The sequence below is a fragment of the Equus quagga genome, chromosome 3, assembly GCF_021613505.1.
Source record: "Equus quagga isolate Etosha38 chromosome 3, UCLA_HA_Equagga_1.0, whole genome shotgun sequence".
Lineage (NCBI taxonomy): Eukaryota > Metazoa > Chordata > Mammalia > Perissodactyla > Equidae > Equus > Equus quagga.
The window spans coordinates 112542701-112561595 of NC_060269.1; the positions used below are offsets into that span (position 1 = coordinate 112542701).

General features: G+C 40.7%; 1 protein-coding gene across 6 annotated transcripts in view; it reads right to left on the reverse strand.

The window, feature by feature from the left end:
- Positions 1–18895, reverse strand: part of CRACD (capping protein inhibiting regulator of actin dynamics) — a 274637-nt gene that overhangs the window by 67658 nt on the left and 188084 nt on the right. For all 6 annotated transcript variants that reach the window (XM_046656407.1, XM_046656408.1, XM_046656406.1 and 3 more), the window contains one exon: positions 7147–7315. The gene's annotated coding sequence lies outside the window, so the exon portion shown is untranslated. The remainder of the gene's footprint in view (positions 1–7146; positions 7316–18895) is intronic.

The following is an 18895-nucleotide window of genomic DNA, read 5'->3' on the forward strand; positions in this document are numbered from 1 at the left end:
AATGACATTGTAAATGCAATTGTTTTCCTCAGTTCACTTTCAGATTGTTCATTGCTAGTGTACAAAAACAAAAACTCCCATCTTATATTCTGCAACCTTGCTCAATCTTATTTAGTCTAATAGTTTTTTTGTGGCTTCCTTAGGATTTTCTATATATAAGACCATGGCATCTGCAAATAAATAGTTTTACTTCTTCCTTTTCAAAATTGATGCCTTTTATTTCTTTTTCTTGCCTAACTGTCCTCTCTATAACCTACAGTACGGTACAGGACAGTGCTGAACAGACATCCTTGTCTTGTTCTTGATTTTAAGGGAAACACATCCATTCTTTCACCATGAAGTATGATATTAGCTGTCAATTTCTCATAGATACCCTTTCTCAAGTTGAAGAAGTTCCCTTCTGTTCCTAGTTTTAAGTGTTTTTATTGTGAAAGATGTTGGATTTTGTCAAATGCTTTTTCCGGATCTATTGAGATGATCATGTGGTTTCTGTCCTTTATTAATATGGTGCTTTACACTGATTGATTTTTGTACGTTAAACTAACTGCACTCCTGGGATAAATCTCGCTTGGTCACGGTGTAAAATCCTTTTCATGTATTGCTGGATTCAGTTTGCTAACATTTTGTTGAGAACTTTAATGTCTATATTCATAAGAGATGTTGGCCTGTGGTTTTCTTTTTGGTGATGTCTTTGCCTGGTTTTGATATTAGGGAAACAATGGCCTCACGGAGTGAGTGGGAAAGTTCCCTCCTATTCTATTTGCCACATTCATGCTTGTGTGGAAGTCTCTGCTCATGCCATTCCTGATCTGGAATATTCGTGCCTTGCCTCTCAGCCACTCCAAGTCCTGCCCATCATTTGGAGCCAGTTCAAGGCCTCCTCATTCCTAAACCCTTTCCTAACTGCTCCAGTCTGAGAGTGAGTGCACCCGCCCTGGAGCCCCTTCAACTCTCCCTGTGCTTACAGCTGGGCACATACTATAATGTGCTGTCACGGCACAAGATGAGTAAATGCTGGGTGTTAGGTAGAAAGTGGGAGCAGGACAATGGGAGTCCCAGTGAGAGCAGAGCCTCAGAAAAGCAGCTGAAAGGAGGAAGACACCTGAGCCTGGTGACCCAGGACCAATAGGATAACTCAGAGCCATGTGACTAGCTCCTTAGTAAGGCTGCAGCCTCCTTAAGAGGCAGAATAGTGGATGCATAAGCATGCGCTCTTTCCTGCTTCAACAGTGGCTCAGCCAGCAACTTACCAGCAAGTTATTCTCTAGCCTTAATTTTCTCATCTTTGAAATGGGGATAATAATATCAATCTTAGAGTGTTGTGGTAAAGATTACATGAGTCCACCTATGCAAAATACATTGCATTAAGTTCAGTAAGTGGTATCTTTAATATATGCCATTAGATAGTCTCTGTGGAAAAAGAGTTTGTGGCTAAAGGAATCTTGGAGATGCTCCATCCCACAGCCCTCTTCTCAGAGATTCCCAGGGCACATTAGCATAGTAAAAGCTCTGCAAAGTCCTATGTAGAGGATCCTGTTTAATTTGTTTTGGCCCAGAATTTCCCAAATCTATTGGCCAAGATGACCCTCTCCCCCCTTTTAAATTTAACACCACTTTTGGAAACAGAATATTATTGTATTTCATTAATAAAGGAAGTTACATTAAATTGTTAAAAACTGATCATGTTTTACTGTTTTGCTTTTCCCACAGGCACGTATCATTTAAAATCAGCAGCCTAGGAGAAATAAAGGCTTCTAACCTAGAGAAAGAACACAATGCTCTAAAAGCCCGATGGAAATGAGAAATTTCAGGCAGAAAGAGCAGATCAATAATGAGCTATTTTTTGCCACAGAGACATTTCTGGAATTACAGATCCTTGGAGTTTGACAGCATGTTAAGCTCAGCTCCTTTAAATTCCCACCCAGTGCAGAAATTCCCCTTGGTCAGTCCCAACCCCTGCTGGCACATCCCCAGACTCCCCATTTTTAGGCAGCTCCACTAGTTGGGAAATTCTCCCTCACATTGGGCTGAAATCTGCATCCTTGGAACCTCCACCCAAGACCATGCAAATAAAATTTTGAGTTTTGTGTTTTAGTGAGAGCTGTCCATTTCTGAGATAGCAAATAAGATGCACAGAAATTCTGCGAATCATTACACAATGCAAAGTAACATGACTGTTAATTGAGCAGTGAACTACAAACGAGGGTTGTTGGAAACAACATTTTTTATTTTCTCCATCCGTAAATAGGGCAAATAATCAGAAGTTCACCTTTACTGTATGCAATGGAGGTACTACTTACTTCACAGGTGAAATAATTTGCAATTGTCAATTTCTGAGATGAAAGGGGAATACAAATTTTAAATTACTTCTATATTCCTGTCTTTTTAAATTTTAAAATTATGTAAACTTATGATCCAAAGCTTATCCTTCCAGCTTCTTTTATTATAAAAACAAATGTTAAATAATTAAAATATAGTATATGTCTCATAAATATAGGTTTATCAACAAGAGTCAATAATCATATTTTCAAATTATTTCAAAAAATTGAAGAGGAAGGAACATTTCCAAACTCATTTTATGAGGCCAGCATTATCCTGATACTAAAACCAGACAAAGACACCACAAAAAAAGAAAACTACAGGCCAATATCCTGATGAACAGAGATGCTAAGATCCCTAAGAAAATATTAGCAAACTGAATTCAATAATACATTAAAAGCATCAGGGGCTGGCCCCAGTGGCTGAGTGGTTAATTTCGCACGCTCCGCTTCGGCGGCCCAGGGTTTTCCCTGGTTTGGATCCTGGGCGTGGACATGGCACTACTGATCAGGCCATGCTGAGGCAGCTGTCCCACACAGTACAACCAGAAGGACATACAACTAGAATATAGAACTATGTACTGGGGGCATTTGGGGAGAAAAAGCAGAAAAAAAAAAAGAAGATTGGCAACAGATGCCAACTTTAAAAAATAAAAATAAAAGACTAAAACACCATGATCAAGTGGGATTTATTCCAGGAATGCAAAGATGATTCAACATCTGCAAATCAATCAATGTGATACACCAAATTAACATAATGGAGGATAAAAATCATATGATCATCTCAATAGATGTAGAAAAAGCATTTGACAAAATTCAACATCCATTTATGATAAAAACTCTCAACAAAGTGAGTATAGAAGGAATCTATCTCAACATAATAAAGGCCATGTGTGACAAAACCATGGCTAACATCATACATACTCAATGGTGAAAAGCTAAAAGCTTTTCCCCTAAGATCAGGAACAAGACAAGAACACCCACTTTCGCCACTTTTATTCAACATAGTATTGGAAATCCTAACCAGAGCAATTAGGCAAGAAAAGGAAATAAAAGGTGTCCAAATTGGAAAGGAAGAAGTAAAATTTTCACTAATTGCAGAGGACATGATATTATATATAGAAAACCCCAAAGATTCCACCAATAAGCCATGAGAACTAGTAAATGAATTCAGTAAAGTTGCAAGATACAAAATTAATATACAGAAATCAGTTGCATTTCTATACACTAATAACAAACTATCAAAAAAGAAAAATTAAGAAAACAATTCCATTTACAATTGCATCAAAAAGAGTAAAATACTTAGGAATAAATTTAACCAATAAAGTGAAAGACTTGTACTCTGAAAACTATCAGATACGGATGAAAGAAATTGAAGATGACAGAACAAATGGAAAGCCACACCATGCTCATGGATTGGAAGAATCAATGTTGTTAAAATGTACATACTTACCCAAGGCATTCTGCAGATTCAATGCAATTCCCCTCAAAATTCCAATGGCATTTTTCACAGAACCAGGACAAAGAATCCTAAAATTTGTATGGAACCACAAAAGACCCTGAACGGCCAAAGCAATCTTGAGAAAGAAGAATAAAGCTGGAGGTGTCATGCTTCCTGATTTCAAACTATATCACAAAGCTGTATAATCCAAACAGTTTGGTACTAGCATGAAAACAGACACATAGATCAATGGAACAGAAGAAATCAATCCACACATCTATGGTCAATTAATCTGACAAAGAAGACAAGAATATACAAGGGGGAAAAGACAGTCTCTTCAATAAATGGTGTTGGGAAAACTGGACAGCTACAAGTAAGAGAATGAAACTGTACCACTATCTTATATCATATACAAAAATAAATTTAAAATGTATTAAAAACTTGAATGGAAGACCTGAAACCATAAAACTCCTAGAAAAAAACATAGGCAGTCAGCTCTTTGACATTGGTCTTCGCAACAGTTCTTTGGATCAGTCTCCTTTGCCAAGGGCAACAAAAGTAAAAATAAACACATGGGACTACATGAAACTAAAAAGCTTTTGCACAGCCAAGGAAACCATCAACAAAACAAAAAGCCAACCTACTGAATAGGAGGAGATATTTGCAAAGCAGACATCTGATAAGTGGTTAATATCCAAAATATATAAAGAACTTACACAACTTAATGTCAGAAAAACAAACAACCCAATTGAAAAATGAGCAGAGGACGTAAATAGATGTTTTTCCAAAGAAGACATACAGATGGCCAACAGGCACATGAAAAGACGCTCAACATCACTAATCATCAGTGAAATGCAAATCAAAACCACGATGAGATATCACCTCATGTCCGTCAGAATGACTCTTATCAAATAAAAGACTAAAAGTAACAAGTGTGGGCGATGATGTGGAGAAAAAGGAATCCTCGTACACCATTGGTAGGAATGTAAATTGCTGCAGCCACTACGGGAAACAGTATGGACGTTCCTCAAAAAATTGAAAATAGAACTACCATGTGATCCTGCAATTCCACTTCTAGGTATTTGTCTGAAGAAAACAAAAACATTAATTTGAAGAGATATATGCACCCCTATGTTCATTGCAGCATTATTTACAATAGCCAAGATATGGAAGCAACCTAAGCGTCCGTCGATAGACAAATGGACAAAGAAGATGTGGTTACATATATTCAACGGAATACTATTCAGCCATAAAAATGAGTGAAACCTTGCCATTTGCAACAACATGGATGGACATAGATGATATTATGCTAAGTGAGATGAGAAAGACAAATACCATATGATTTCACTTATATGTGGAATCTAAAAAATAAAACAAACAAACCAAACAGAAACAGACTCATAGATACAGGAAACAAACTGGTGGTTACCAAGAGGGGAGGGGGTAGGGGACAGATGAAGCAGGTGAAGAGGATTGAAAGGTACAAACTTCCAGTTATAAAGTAAATAAATCACGGGGATATAATGTACAGTATAGGGAATATAGACAATAATATTGTAATAACTTTAATCGTGACACATAACTAGACTTACTGTAGTGATCATTTCACACTGTATATAAATATGGAATCGCTGTGATGTACACCTGAAACTAATAGGACACTGTATGTCAATTACACTTCAATAAAAAAAGAGAATAATAAGAATAGGTGATATTACCTATATTTTATAGAAATGTAGCTGTTTGATCCATTGTGGAATTTTCCAAGGCTTTATAAAACTTAAAACCTGAAGGAAAACCCCAAGAGGTAAATGGAATAGAGCTTAAATGGGAAGAGAGCAACCAGGATCCAGGCTCCTCTAAGAATCCAGCATAATTCAATATGAAATCAGGGACTTGGCAAAACCATAACCTACTATAAAAAAGGATAAGCTGTGCTTTCATAGGACAGTCCTTCTAAAGGAGAAGTCTCTAGACTCAACCTCATTTTGCATTAAACTGCTACTTAGTCACATTTTAGTAACTGTACCTCATTCTGATACTGGGAGGCAAAAGGTTCACATTCTTATTTCACAACTGAAGAAACGCAAGTAAAATCAACACTGATTCATCCTGGACAATACTCAACTATATAGCAACACTCACAGTCCAACAACTGGGTGAGTTCAGCGCTAGCTGTGCTCTTCTGGCAGTGAAATCATTTTCTTCAGTTCATTTCGATGGTTTTCTTACTAAAAACAATGGGAAACAAGTAGAGGTCTGTGGAGGAAGAGTGAGTACTAGTCAGGACTAACAAACGCTGTCCGTGGGCATGGTAAAGCCTCCTGGGCATTGCTGGCCTGAGGATTTTGCAATTTGGGTTCGACTGTAGCTGGCGACACACTACACTTACTGACACACACCACAGAGAACGTTCTTGTCCTCGTCCTTGAAACACAGTAAGAATACCACAGTTTACATCTTCTATTCCTTCAACAAGTATTAGGGCAATTTACGCAGCAGTAGGCATTCACAGGAAACACTTTTTTGTGCACCTAAGATGAGGCTGAATAAAAACTGGTCCCTGACTTCATGGAACTGGCCGTTGAGTGAGAGAGACAGACAAGCAAATCAATAATTTCCATAGAAAGTGTCCAGCTCTTTGCTGGAGCTGTGCAAATGATGCTAGGGGAAAAGAGGCAACAGCAGACAAACGAGATCCGACAGTGGGAAGCTGCTTCTCAGAGGAGCTGACTTCCAAGCTGTCAGTAGCAGAGTTTAACCATCTCTGACTCTGACTTCAATTCCCCGCACTCAGGTGAGAAAGTACCTCCTGACCCACTTTTCTGAGTACTTGACACCGTCACAGCCAGATTTAGTGCCTGTGTTCTAAGACGGGGAGAAGGAGAGAAAGAGACAGAGACAGAGAGAGAGAAACACAGACCACAAGGAGTGGAAGAGCTCCATCACAGACAGGTTCCAGAAGGTGCTAGAGGCTAGGAGGAGGAAGGGTAACCACCCTGTGCCTGAGCAGTCTGTGTCCTCAACACCAGTGTAAAATCTAATCCACAACCATGGTTTCTCCTTGCCAGCACTGGGATATGGGAACGCAGTCGCCTTCAATCCAAGGAACCTGGTTGAGCTAAGCCAGTGGGGTGCTGCCTTCTACCACCAGTGAGGGCAGTGAAATGAAGGCAGACCCCTGTGCTCTCCTGGAAAGTGAGTCCAGACTCATTGGCCCACTCCCCTCGGTGACTCCTCCACACAGAACACGCCAAGTACCGCAAGTCTTCCACCTTCCCAGAGATGAAACACATCTGTGATTCCACTCCTGCCTCCTCTGGGATCTCATTCCCCACCCCGGAACTCTGCCGAAGAGCAGAAAAAAAAAAAAGTGTGAGTTATTACCTTAGATTGTCGTCCAGGGTCTCCTCATCGGAAGAGAAGGTCCCATTGCTGACACTCCGGGGAGAATGGCTCTTCCTCACTGAGGCCTCCTGGGACAACGAAGTGTCTTTCTTTTTCCTTTTGCCAAACAGCTTCTTAAACGGCTGGAATTTGCCTCCCTTCTTCTTGTCTGTGGATTAAAAGACAAATGCACACTGCGGTTTGACAGGGTTGCACCTCTGAGCCTAAGAGCAAATTACAACTGAGCTGCCTCCAGCCAACGGAGCTGGGGCAAAGGGCGGCCATCGGAGTGAATGAGCGACCAAGCCCTGCGCCAGGAATGTGCGGGCCAGTGCCTGGCTGTGCTCGCTCAGGCAGAGACAAGCCAAGGGCACTGAGTCTTCTGCCACCCGAGCTTCCAAGAAACACCTGGGACAATAGGAAGGGGTTCCAAGCTTCATGGTGGCCAGCACAGCACCCCCTTGCACATGCCACACAAAGGTGATGCCTGCTTTCTTTAACAAAGCAGATGGCCTGTGCCCTTCTCCACGGAAAAAACTGAGAAAAACACGTGAGTCAGACAGGTGTTCAAAAAAAAATATATATATATATAAAACACCTCCTCTGTTTTAGCCTTTGTTAGACACAGATGATAACTGCTAACTCTTGGCATAAGCTCTGCCCCCAATTCCCTCCATCCCCATATATTTCCAGTTTATTTCTCTCGTGTCCTTTTAAAGTCTACTATGAAGAGCCACAAAGGAGTTGCTATGAACTTCCTTCCACATACTACTGCCTCCAGTCAGGACCCAGGCTCAGTGCCAGCATTTCCTGCAGATGTGTAGGTATTAGGTAATACCTTTGAGTTCTGCTCCTTCAGATACAAATCCTCCACATCACTCTATTCCTACCTCGGAAAACAAAGTGTAAATTACCCTCCACAAGAAGCAGCATCTTTTCAGCTCTTTCCTTTTAAGAAGCTTAAAAGTCATTTATCCAGAGGTCAATCTTTTTTTTTTTAATTATTTAACCCTTACTATGCACCTCTGCTCTAAGAACTTTACAACTATTAACTCAGTTAATCCTCGCAACAACCCGATGAGGGAGCTACTCTTAACATCCCCATTTTACAGATGAGGAACCTGGGGCGCAAGGGAAATAACTTGTCCATGTGACAGGAAACACGTCTTTGAAGCTGGAGTTAGGAGTCCTGAGGGAAAAGGAAAGACGAAAGCTCGCTCTGTGCTTGGAACAATTCTGCACAAAACACACAGGCACGAGCCCCAGCTGAGGATCAGAGCTCCCAACCTCTGCTGGCCAGAGTCTACCGGGAGGTCTGGGTAAACAATTGAGGGTCACGATGTTCCCGGCAGCCACCTCATTTCCTCTGGTGATCTTCAGTTCTGGCCTTACTGAGAGTTCACAGAAAATCTGAAGTGAGGAAGAAGTGTTTTAAACCACTTCACCCTAAGCAGTGGCGTTAAGACAGGAAGCAGACAGGAGAATCACCAATTACAAAAAGACAAGTCTGGGGTCCTCAGTACAGGCGCAAACAGACCTTCAAACCTCAGCGGTCCCTGAAACAACACTGTCTTATATCCCGTTTAAAAGGAAAGGAGCTGGATGATGTATCAGAGGGCTCCGTACACAAGGCATTGTGCTAGGCAGGTAGTCCTCAAAAAAGGGTTAAATTATTTCCACTGCGTATTACTTAAAAGACAAAAAAGTGTGCAATACAACTGAGATCATATCATTTAAAAATGGTAAAGACAAAAAAAGACTGGAGGGTTTGACTTCAGAATGTTTGTATGTTTTTCAGTGGTTATTTATTCAGGAGTGTAGGCCAGATATTTTCACGAAACCTACTTTTGGTTCCCATGAGTATAATCTCCAACAGATAATTTTTAAAAAATTATAATGAGTACTTTTGAAGAGCATCAAAGAACATTATGAAAGTGTTAAAAGAACTGACCTTATATAAAATGAGTCAATTAAAAAATTTAAATTAGAAAAAATTCTATAAGGTGCTACAGGTATCATTACATTATTACACAATTGGTCTTTGGCAGTGACTGATGAAATAAGTGAATCCTCTCTCTACGACTGTCCAAGGCTCAAAATACATAAATGACACCTGATTTCTAGGTCTGGCAGCATCACTGAAAATGGTCAAATAGTAATTTATGCTACACTTCACTTATTTCCAAGGTGAAATGCTTCCTTTTTTCTTTTATATCAATTGCCTTTTTCCCACTGCAGAAATGTCTAACCCCAAATTCTCTAATCAGAAATATTTTAAAAGACCATAGCAAAATTCTAACAATATCAGTTAAGACATCATTACCCCCAAGTCAGGGTCCACAAACCTAGTTTTTAAGATAAGTCGAGAATTTTAGATTATGTCAGAGTTTACTGATAGGAAAAAAAAATCACCACTTGCTCTAAAGTCAAGGTGGATTTGGTGGTGTTCAGTTGAGTTGGAACCAAAGGAGTTAACTATAATTAAAGACAAATTAAGTTACAGTTTCTTGAACAGGTTCCTTGTATATTTCACTAATGGGTGACTTGGTCTACATGGTCAGCTGGTCAGCTGAGAAGGCTGATGAGGTCCTTCGTATCAACTCAGGGTCCAAAATGGTGGCAGCCAATATATAAAATATTTGCTACACTGGTATATTGTTGGGGGAGACAGAAAGCAAACAGAACCTGGAAGAAGCTGAATACAAACACAAGGATGGGATAAAGAGAGGATGCCAGGATCTGGAAGCCTTATTCTGGAGAACTTGGTGGGCTTCATGCAAGCACAGAATGGCCTCCTTCAGGCCATCTGTAAAGCCTGAGGTCTGTTTGAGGACGGCTGATGAACCAGGCACTCTTGCACTCTGTGCTGCATGTTATATGGGCAATCACATGGCATGAGTACACATATTATCCTAGAAGATGGGTCAAAGTCCAAACGTCAGCGCACGTCTCAAGGATTACTCAGGAAAGGCTGTTTCAGCAATGCCTTAGCTATTATCGGGCAGGTAAAGGAACATTAAACCTACCTGAACTGAACTCTCTATCCAACAACCCATCCTTCTTACCATGAGAAGAAGTTCTAAGTCTTAAGAACACCAGTCTCTCTTCAGAGGAGTCAGAACACAGAAGCTTAGTGTTTGTCAGATTTCGGATACAAAAAATAATTTCTCCCTCCCCATTTCCAAAATTAATAATACATTTCCTGTCAGAAATATCTTTAAATTTTAAGTAAAATTTAAAAGGCTACTTTTATAATTATTTTATTGTTGACTGTGGCAATTAATTAATTTTCCAGGATTACCTTTATGAAAAGACTCAGTAATCACATTTAGGCCCACCTTATATTCTGACAGCAAACCATGACTAAGCAACATTAATAGGGAATGAAATTTTATAAATCAGAGAAGGCGTTATACTCTTATTTACTTGATCCCTCAATTTTATTCTCAAAGTTTGGGATAAGATCTCTTGCATCAAAAGAGCAAGTACCTAAACTTTATGAAACATTTCCACCTCAATGCCACAACCACCATTATGAAAACCTGAGCATGTGTCTATAAATATCCATTAAATAAACTACTTTATGATCAACTTATGATTTGGGGGCTGCGTTAACACCCTGTCGCTACAGGATTAACCCGAATAAGTGCATGGTCAGTCATCACTAGCAACTATTTTCTTGACAAATAGCACCACCTGTTATTGTGAGTATTTTTGTACAGATGGGGCCTAAGAGATTAAAGCAATTTTAACAATGTAGTAAAACAGTACTTCACCAATGCTAACATGAAATACTCTAAAATACAACTATCATATAGAAAGAGTATAGTTTAGTATGCTCCAACATTAGAGTATTTAAGATGGCGTTTTCAAATTTTACAACACAGACGTACTTTTGTTGAGTGGTTGGGGCAGTGGGGAGAAGGGGGAGGGAAAAGGAAGAAATGTAATTGCTACTAAATTTGCTGGCTGCAACTCTAGTTAGGGGTTAAGTGCGTGGGCCCCAGAAACAAGAGTATTTGGCCCGAATCCTGATCCCATCTCTTACTAGCTATGAAACATCTGTTTACCAGCCTCTCTGGAAATTTACCATCTCAAGCTGAAGGATTGAATTTATAGGTGAAAAGGCACTGGGTGCCACATTTTCTTAATATTTCAGCATTTTTCTATTGTAATTTTTCACATAAAAAAACCTAAATATGCATATACACTGCTTCAGGGATCACAGTAATTTTCATTCTTTAAGCACTGAATTAAATTAATTTATTTTCATCATCCAATAATTGCTTTGGGGAATTTTTTTTCATTTAAAAAAGTACTCATTATCCATTATTTCATGGATATAATTACATACCATTGGATGGCTGCATCATCATAATTGCCAGTTTATACAGAAGATTCTAAAAATTAAAAATCACTGAGCAAGCCAGGCAAATCAGATTCATTTTCCATTTGTCATAAGGATGCAATTCTTACTTTTTCATTTCTAAACCTTAAATAATAAAAGTATACCATTTCTCTGCATTGGATTTATATGGTATGTTTTCAAATGAGAAACAGAATTTCCTATCATAGTTTATTTTAAGCATCATTCAATGTCTTAGTCTGGGGTTTCTCAGAATGTGCTCTATGGGCTGGTACCAGGTTTTTATAAAAGACCAGCACATTTAAGAATCTAGGTAAAATAAAGGTAACATGTTTCTTTACTATGAGACCTTTCACAGTCTTCAATATGCTGATATTATTATGGCTCTCCAAAGGGGCAGAGGATATGCAGTGCTTCCCAAATTTGTCTGGCTGTGGAAACTTGACTTTCTGGACATCTATCATGTTTAGTGTTCCTCTGAACATACTCTGGGAAACACCGTCTTCATTATTTCTTTCAAACATTTTTCAGTTTCTTTAGGTACCATACATTTCATACACACACTCCCTGAAACTCCGGAGTACATCGCCCGGTAAACCCACATGAATTGACTGAAACGTTTTGGTTAACTAAACCTAATGTTTTAGGTCAAGTTCTGATTTCAAACATGCATGCATATAGCATATATTAGGACACAGTACACAGCAATTGTCTGAATCCTAGAATTTTACTACTTAAGGGGAATTTTGCAACGCTTTTCTTAGCATCGGAATACTTTTGAGAAGAAACTTAAGTTACAAAAGACGACTAGATGCGCACTGTGATGCACAAGTACTCAGTGGCTACCCCATTTTTACTGGACCCCATGATCCCGGTATATTTCAAGGAAAACTAAGGAGCTGGCGCCATGTCAGACGGGCTGTGTGCTCCAGTGCCACGCCCTGACAAGAGAGGCCTGAGAGAGATTCCACTTCCAGAGAGGAGGGACAGGGTGTTGCGGCAGCCTGTCAAGTTACATGGGGGAAGAAGAAGCAATTTTCTCCTTTTCTGGGGAGGCATGGAGGGAGAAAGATATTTGCTGCTGTGCCGATTCAGAAAATGAAGAGACAGGATCGATCATACTCTTTTAGAAGAGGATGGGGGTCCCTGGAACAAACGGAGAGAGGCCCTGTTGGGGTAGAGACTGTGGCTTTCACAAGTCAGGGGTCACAGGCAGAGAACGTGGTAGCCAGACCATATCAGGGAGGAGCAGGTCCTGGACACTGGGTGGAAGGGCTATGACACATGTTGCAGACCTCTAAGGCAGGCCCAAAGCTCAGATTTACTTTGTTTCCTCAGTGAGAAATAACCATTTTCTTCCTTTTCAGTGTGAAGAAATTCTATTCGTTCTTCAAGATGTATGTCCTTGAAGCTTTTCCCAAATCCCCAAGCCCACTAATAATTAATCACACCCTCCTCTGGCTCCTGTGTGCTTTGTCATACTTCTACTGTGCCACATCCCATGTTTTGGGCTGAATTGTGCACCCCCCATTCATATGTTAAAGTCCTAACCCCCAAGGACCTCAGAATGTGACTGTATCTGCAGACAGGGTCTTTAAAGAAGTAATTAAGGTTAAATGAGGTCACTAGGGTGGGCCATAATCCAATATGACCACTGCCCTTATAAGAGGAGGAGATTAGGACACAGACAGACACACAGAGGAAGAACCATGTGAAGACATAGGGAGAAGACAGCATCTACAAGCCAAGGAAAGGGGCCTCAGATGACACCTTGACTTTGGACTTCTAGCCTCCATAATTGTGAGAAAATAAATTGTGTTGTTGAAGCCCCCAGTCTGTGATACTTTGTTATGCAGCCCTGGTGAACTAATACACCCCATTGTAGTTGTGAGATATTACAGAGATCACTTTGGATCTGCTGTTTTGTGAGTGTGCCTTCGCACCTTTCCACTTGTTCTTTCACCTGGAACGCCTTTCTCCCTTTGCCTACAGAACTCCTAACCATCCGCCCAAACACACTCCAGGTGCCAGATTCCCTGGAAGGCCATCCGTGAACACTCTGGCAGGAAAGAATGACTCCCTCCTCTGTTCTCTGTGCACGTACAGACATCTGTTACAATGCTGCAAAGTGTGCCATCGCTCCTGGACCGAAGTTCCCCGGGTACAAGGACTGTGCCTTGTTTATTCCGCATCTATAGCACCAAGGCAGACACTCAACAACGCTGCTGGACCCTATGCCCTTAGGGGCGGATGCATTTTAGAAGTCAGAATTTTTCAGATTGCATAAAGGTATATTTAGACCCCAGTAGGATCTATGACAGCACTTTAAAATCAAATGCAATATTTCTGGAAAACATCTATATTCACCTTAAGTTTTGCTAACAAATGAATGTGCACCAAATTTACAAAGAACTTTTGAGATTTGGGGAGTACAGATAAAGGATGGCGATCTCTTCATGCAGTTCAGTCGGTCCTGCAATCACATTTGTTTTGAAAATGCAGATTTGTTCCATTGTGATTAATCTATGCTATCTCATCCAGGAGAAACACAAGGTGAACGCAGAATACTGCACCCAGCCGAACTGAGGTGTGCAGGAATACACAAAGACACACACACGTACACCTCAAATATCTACCAGTTACCCCAGACTGCCACCTGTGTGATGAGATATGCCCACACACACGTGGCGGTACAACTTTCGGTCCACTTTCGGATAAGCTCCCTTCCACTACCTCATAATAACACACAAACGGCAGCCCTTCCAATGCTCCAGTCCGTAAGCAAACTTCAGGTCTTTTTGAACGTAAAGTACCATATCAATTGTAGTGTTTATGTATTTACGTATCTCATTACTATTTAACACGTGTAAAACTGCTACATTTTTAAAATTAGGTTCCTGTTCTTTTAAAATATGTCACTGATGAATTTTTCTGTGTTGTGCTATGATCTCATTTTTCCCATTAGCCCTTGAGTCTCATTTTGTGATTTCGCAGAGTGCATTGATTTTTAGTAATGTATATGTCCATTATAGCAGAATTGACTGTAAATACCTAAACAGAACCTACTGGAATATGTTTGTATTTACCTAGTTCTAGGCAAGGACCTGTCAATTCAAATGACAATTAGTTGGCTATTTCTTGGGCCCCCTACTTCTCCAAATCACATCAACTTTTAACTTTGCAAGTTTTCCTGTTAGCCTGTCTCAGAACCTCCTTTTTTGTTTCCATGTTTCACAACAATTCACAAGAGAAACCAAATAATATTTAGGAAGAGTAACAGAGGCAGATATGATTTTTAATGTGAAGCCTCAGTGTTTCGCCACATTTCTCCCACACACTACATCTGTGGGTGGTGGTTCTGTCACTGCCAATTTCTGCCACTTGAGTTTCAGAGGATGCTGTGAATCCATGGCTGACTTTGAGTGGAAAATATTGGCGGGGGGTTGCCTGCTACTTTGTCCTGCATATTTAGCACATTAGCAAACCACATCAACAAAGAATACCTCTATACAAGGGCTGAACATATTAAATTCATTTCAATTCAACACATATGATTGAATATCCAACACCTGCAGGATTGGTGCAGGGCCTGGCTGGTAAAACCTAAAATCAAGGGAATGGGAAGCAAAAATTTTCCTAGGGGGTCACTAGTGATAATAGTGAATAGAGCTACTCCCATTGATTCCTGAACCCAAGAAGCCTGGCTATGGGAGAAACAACACCAATACTGCATCCCAGAGAACATAGTCCCAGCCCTACAAAATACTGTCATCTAGCCAGCACTGAAACTGAGTCTTCTAAAGGCCATTGCACCACTCTATCAAACCAGCTGCTTCAGGATGGTGGGAACACGGCAAGACCAGTGAATTCCATGAGCATGAACCTACCAAGTTCTTTGATCAGAAGTGATGTCTGTGTGAAATACAATTATAGTGGATAACGTATTCCATAAGTCCACAGATGATAGTTTTGGCAGAAGAACTGTTTGCAGTAAAGGAAAACCTGTGTCCAGAGTAAGGGTATGTTCTAGTAAGAACAAAGCACTGCTCCTTTCATGATGGACATGGTCCAATGTAATGAATCTATACCAGGTAGGTAGCTGATCACCCTGGGAAGTGGTGCCATATGGGGAACTCAGTGTTGGTCTCTGTTGGTCTGGGTGAGTGGAAGTCAATGTTGCTGAGCTCATGCATAACTTCCATCCCTGTCACTGGGCCAATGGGCCATTTTGTTCATAGGCCTATTGACAAATGGCTGGGGAAGAGGCTGACAGGTATCCACAGAATGGGTCACCCTACGCATTTGATTATTAAAATCCTCCCAAGGTCATCCTTTGGTGAACATTCACATGTGACACAAATATCTTGAAATCCTTTGCCCATTCAGAGAGGTCTATCCACATACCTCTTCCCCAGACCTCTTTGTCACCAATTTTTCCAATCATATTCCTTCAAGTCCCTGACCAGCCAGCCAACCATTAGCCACTACTATGAATTGTTATAGACTTCTACCTCCAACCATTTCTCCAAAATGAACAATCAGATGTACTGATTGAAGTTCTGCCCATTGAGAGGATTTCCCTTCACCACTGTCCTTCAGGCCTGTCCCAGAATGGGCCTAAAGCTTTCAAGTGGTGCCTGAATATCGTGCAAAACCATCCACAAACTAGGCCTGGGTTTTCTCTTCGTTAGCCAACTAGTCATAGGGAACTCCCCATGAGGTCACGGGGCAGGCTGGGAGAGAGAAGGGAATGTAGCAGGACTGGGGACTATGATATTTGGGCTACTACTTCATGTAACTTACTTGTGCCTTCAGGGCCTGCTGGAACCTGATCTCATATGTACAACTTCCTTTTGATAATGCAGTACTGCTGTGCACGCCCAGCTTTATGGCTTGGTGGGTGAGACAACACCCAGTTTACGATGGGCAGCTCAGGTCACATGGTAACTTGGTGCCCATAGTTAACACCCATTAGTGAGCCAAAAGCTGTTTCTCGAAAGATGAGTAGTTATCTGCAGAGGATGGCAGGATTTTGCTCCCAAATCCTCAGGGTGTCTGCTATGATTCATCTACAGGGGCCTGCCAAAGCCTCCACAGTACCCCTCTCTGTCAGTGACACTTCAAGTACCACTGGATCTGCTAGACCATATGGCCCAAATGAGCATGGCAGTTTGCATGGCAGCCTGGACCTGCTGCAGGACCTTCTCTTGTTCTGGGCACTACTCAAAATGAGGGCCTTTCAAGTTACTCAGAAAATGAGCCAGAGTAGCACAGCCAAATGAAGAATACGCTGCCTCCAAAATCCAAAAAGGCCCACGAGCTGTTGTGCCTCTTTCTGGTGGTAGGAGGGGCCAGATGCAAGAACTTATCCTTCACCTTAGAAGGGGCATCACAGTGTGCCCCAGACCACTAGACCCCTAGAAATTTTACTAATATGACAGGCCCCTGAATTTCAGTGGGATTTATTTCCCATCCTCCAGCATAAAAACGTCTTACCAATATGTCTAGAATAATTGCTACCTCCTGCTCGCCAGGTCCAATTGTCATGTCTGCGAGTTTATAGCCTCTGTGATATTATTTTGTCTCACTGATTTCTTTTAAAAATCAGCTTATTTTTAAAAGCTTCAGTGTTTCAGTTTGGTACTCTTTTAGTCTTGAACTGTTAACAGTTTCAAAGTTTGTGCGTCTTTACACTGAATTCACTAAATTCATTAAATTGAGAGCTAGATGGTACTGACACACCAGAAATGAGCCCTGAAGAACCTACTGTTTATTGGGGATTGTTGAGCAGAGGACATTGAGCAAATTGTGTGGCTATCACTGGTTTAACTGTAAAGGAGCTAAGCATTTAGATGGAAATCATGAGAAAAATTATAGAAATTATTGATAATACAGAGACTCAATAAAAGTTAGTTAAATAGTTACTTAGTTACAGCTTTCAGAATGATTTGATTGACTAATGATTTTTTTTTAACCTAGGGGCAGGTGCAATCTTAGTTCCTGCTAGATGAGTTTAGGGTCAAATTCTCGAACTGTGCCTAAGGGTGTAAAAGTTGTTAGAGATGAAGGGCAGAAGTCTCTAGTTCTACTTATGTGAGCATCAGTTCTTGACAAATTTAACAGGAATTCTCGATGGCACCAGTAGGAAGTGGACCCAGATCAAAGTGACACTAATGTGTCTTGGACTCATCAGGCAAAGTGCTTGATGCTTATTGAGTAGATGACCTATGAAATACAGACCCAAGAAGCAGAACGAATCCATTAGTGTTCAGAGGATCTAGGAAATGAATAAGAACTCAGCTAGTCCTCTGTGCCTACCTATGGGTAGAGCTACACTGGTATCATTTCTGAGAACAGAAAAAAATGTTTTATAAGATTTTCAAATGAAATTGTATAGTCTGTGTCAGTCTTCTAGATGGCGTCAGACAGTCCCGTCAGGCTAGTCTTCCTTGATCTGAACCCCATTCTCCTGCATTAAGTGTATTTCTTTTGGCTCCTTATTCTGCTCCCGTTGGAGAGCACCATGCAGGGATGCAGCAGTCCTTTGAGAATCACGGTCCCCTCACCAGGTTTCTCATTCCCAGACTGAATCTTGGACAATAGCTCAGACAGGTAATAGATTCAATCTGGCACTGTCCTATTCTGGGGAAACAAAAAGACATAACTGCTACCTTTTTTGTAGAACCTGTCCATTAATCCAGGCACCAGATACGAGTGGAATAAATGACAGTCCAATTCTGAGATTCTAAAGGTCAATGATTTGAATTTCCACCTGTGTCTTGAATGTGTTACCTCTGTAACTAGTGACTAGTTACAGTTACTAGTGTGACTAGTAACCACTCGGTTGATTTGAGGTGGGAAAGGAGAAAAAAAAGCAAAGCTGTCCTTTGTCCTTTTTGGTTGGGAATTACTTTTGTGAGGTAATCTAGGTTCTGTGGTGGCAAGTGCCTTAGAAGTGCAAATGTTTGCCACACAATTCACTGTCCAAAGTCTTCAAGGAGAGTCACAGAGCTCCACAAGTAACACCAGGAAACCTCACAAAGGTCACTCCTGAACCACAAATAGGATGGCTCGAATTTTGTTACCTAAATGCAGCCCCTCTGGGCAAATATTGCTGCTTTTTTGTTTGTTTTAGTACCACTGAGTCCAACATTGGCTAAAATTATGACATTTTGTTCACTATTTCTTAACAACAAGGAGAAATGCTTTTCATTTCAAGAGATCATGTAAATGTGGAGAAGCAAGCCCCGGAGTTTAGAAGAACTGGGTTTATTTAGTCACCTCTGCCATTTTCTGGCTTCTTGGGACCTCAGTTTTCACATCTGTAAAATGAGGCAACTAAAATACATACTATCCAATATCCTTCCTTGTTCTAAAATTCTA